The sequence below is a fragment of the Corvus brachyrhynchos genome, unplaced genomic scaffold (assembly GCF_000691975.1).
Source record: "Corvus brachyrhynchos isolate BGI_N302 unplaced genomic scaffold, ASM69197v1 scaffold484, whole genome shotgun sequence".
Classification (NCBI taxonomy): domain Eukaryota; kingdom Metazoa; phylum Chordata; class Aves; order Passeriformes; family Corvidae; genus Corvus; species Corvus brachyrhynchos.
The window spans coordinates 35890-39324 of record NW_008237880.1 but is presented as its reverse complement, the minus strand read 5'-3'; the positions used below and the strand labels follow the sequence as shown (position 1 = coordinate 39324).

At 46.7% G+C, this 3435-nt stretch overlaps 1 pseudogene; it reads left to right on the top strand.

Annotated features, from left to right (window-relative positions):
• The window catches only part of LOC108446292, a 5115-nt pseudogene extending 2103 nt beyond the window's left edge, over window positions 1-3012 (top strand).
• The last annotated feature ends 423 nt before the right edge of the window (window positions 3013-3435 follow it).

Here is a 3435-nt window from a genome sequence, read left to right as displayed (position 1 = left end):
CTAATTGGACAAAGGATCAGCCACCCCTTGGGGTGATTGGCTAAAATCCTAAAACATCCATTGTCAAAATATTTTTCTACTGTACTGTAAACAAGACTTTTCAAGGCTGCAGGTGTTTTGTTGTTTACATAACTCTGCTACCTCTTCTGTGAGAGAGAAAAGTCTCTCACGGGCTTAGAAAATAGCAAGAAAATCCTTGCTAGAAGCATTTTTATATCCACAGCTCTGTATATTGGGGAGTGTCTTGACACTATAGAACTTGAGGTTAATGACAGTAAGGTCGAGTTCTTATGGTTAAGAATCAGGGGAAGGCCGACAAGGCTGACATCCTGGTGGGAGTCTGTTATAGACCACCCAACCAGGATGAAGAGGTGGATGAATTATTCTATAAGCAGCTGGAGGATGTTTCAAAATCACCAGCTCTTGTTCTTGTAGGAGACTTTAACCTGCCAGATGTCTGCTGGAAACACAGTGGAGAAGAGGCAGTCTAGGAGGTTCTTAGGGTGCATGGAGGACAGCTTCTTGTCACAGCTGGTGAGTGAGCCTACCAGGGGTGGGGCTCTGCTAGACCTGCTGTTTACAAACGGAGAAGGGCTGGTGGGAAATGTGGTGGTCAGAGACTGTCTGGGGTACAGTGACCATGACATAATAGAGTTTTTCATATTCGGTGAAACAAGGAGGGGCATCAACAAAACTTTTACACTGGACTTCCGGAGGGCAGACTTTGGCCTGTTCTGGAGACTGATTCGGAGAGTTCCTTGGGAAACAGCCTTTAAAAACAAAGGGGTCCAAGAAGGATTGACATACTTCAAGAAAGAAATCTTAAAGGCACAGGAGTAGGCTTTCCCTATGTGCCGAAAGAAGACCTGACAGGGAAGATGACTGGCCTGGATAGGCAGGGAGCTTTTGAAGGAACTAAGGGAGAAGAAGAGGGTGTATCACCTTTGGAAAGAGGGGGAGGCAACTAAAGAAATGTTCAAGAATGTTGCTAGGTCATGCAGGAAGAAAATTAGAGAGGTGAAAGCTCAATTAGAACTTAATCTGGCTACTTCCTTGAAGGATAATAAAAATGTTTTTATAAATACGTGAATGGCAAAAGCAGGGGCAAGGAAAACCTCCATTCTTTATTGTACATGGGGGAATATAGTTACTAAAGATGAGGAAATGGGTGAGGTACTTAACGCCTTCTTTGCCTCAGTTTTCAACATTAAGACAGGTCCTCCTCAGGACAACTGGCCTTCTGAGATAATAGATGGGGACAAGGAGCAGACTAGCCCCCTGTAATCCATGAGGAACCAGCTAGTGACCTGCTGAGCTACTTAGATACTCACAAATCTATGGGACCAGATGGGATCCATCCTAGGGTGATGAGGGAGCTGGCAGAAGAGCTCACCAAGCTGCTCTCCATCATTTATCATCAGTCCTGGCTAACCAGGGAGGTCCCAGATGACTGGAAGTTGGCCACTGTGACGCCCAATATTTTCTACCGAAAGGAGGATCTGGGAAACTACAGGCCTGTCAGCCTGACCTCGGTGCCCAGCAAGGTTATGGAACAAATCATCATGAGAGCAATCACACAGCACCTACAGGACAGCCAGGGGATCAGACCCAGGCAGCATGGATTTAGGAAAGGCAGGTCCTGCTTGACCAACCTGATCTCCTTTTATGACCAGGTGACCCACCTGGTGGATACAGGAAAGGCTGTGGATGTTGTCTACCTGGACTTCAGCAAAGCCTTTGACACTGTCTCCCACAGCATACTCCTCGGTAAGCTGGCAGCCCACAGCTTGGACAGGTGCACCCTTTGCTGGTTTAAGAACTGGCTGGGCAGCCAGGGCCAAAAGAGTGGTGGTAAATGGTGTTGCATCCAGTTGGCAGCCAGTCACTAGTAGTGTCCCCCAGGGATCAGTGTTGGGTCCAGTCCTTTTTAATATCTTTATTGATGATCTGGACAAGGGGATCGATTCTACCATTAACAAATTTATAGGTGGCACCAAGTTGGGAGTGAGTGTTGATCTGCTGGAGGGTAGGAGGGCTCTGCAGAGGGAGCTGGGCAGGCTGGGTTGATGGGCCGAATCCAACTACATGAGGTTTAACAAGACCAAGTGCCAGGCCCCACAGTTTGGTCAGAACAACCCCATGCAGCACTACAGTTTGGGGACAGAGTGGCTGGACAGCTGCCAGGCAGAAAGAGAACTGGGGATACTGGTTGACAGCCGACTGAACATGAGCTAGCAATGTGCCCACATGGCCAAGAAGGCCAATGGCATCCTGGCCTGTATCAGCAACAGTGTGGCCAGCAGGACTAGAGAAGTGATTGTCCCCCTGTATTCAGCACTGGTGAGGCCACACCTCAAGTGCTGTGTCCAGTTCTGGGCCCCTCAATTTAGGAAGGATGTTGAGATGCTCGAATGTGTCCAGAGAAAGGCAACAAGGCTGGTGAAGGGTCTAGAACACAAGTCCTATGAGGAGCGGCTGAGGGAGCTGCGGTTGTTTAGCCTGGAGAAAGGGAGGCTCAGGGGAGGCCATAACACTCTCTACAAATACCTGAAAGAAGGTTGTAGTCAGGTGGGGGTCAGTCTCTTCTCCCAGGCAACAAGAGACAGGACAAGAGGATACAGTCTTAAGCTGTGCCAGGAGAGGTTTAGGTTGGACATTAGGAAGAAGTTCTTCACAGAATGAGTGATTAGGCATTGGAATGGGCTGCCCAGGGAGGTTGTGGAGTCACTGTCCCTGGAGGTGTTTAAGAAACAACTGGATGTTGCACTTAGTGCCATGGTCTAGTTGACAAGGTGCTGTTAGGTCATAGATTGGACTTGATCTCAAAGGTCTTTTCCATCCTAGTTTATTCTGTGATTTTTGAAAGAACTATTTATTGCCAAGGCTTCTGGGCTGTCTGACACTTACTAAGCAGGTCTAGGCAGCTTCTTTGAAGCTGCTCCCTTGGATTTTCTAAATCAGGGTCATTTTTTTTTTAACTACCTTTCTTCCTATAACCAGTCTTACTTCTAGTCTTCAGTAGATCTGCAAAACTCCTGGAGCAGTGTTTCTCATCTCATGTGTCTCTGGTCAGCGTGTGATTGTCGTGTGTAAAGCAGTCAAATACTGTTCTAAATTAGAGCTACAGATTGCAGGACTCCATTTAGAGTTTAAATATAAATACAAATAGAAATATATGCTGGAACTGGTTTTCTAAGAACTTTATGAAGGAGAGGGGAGATGGAGAAAAATTCAAGAGAAGCCTTCTTCTCTTTGTTTTCCCACTTCCTATTCTGTGAGTGATTTTGCAGATGTAGGTGACATCAGTACAGTTACCTGTTCCTAATAATAGAGACAAATGAGATAATAATCAACAGACTGGAGATAACAAACTGTGAAGCTGTTTGTCGTGTTTTGACACTGGCCAAATGCCAGGCACCCATGAAAGCCGCTCAC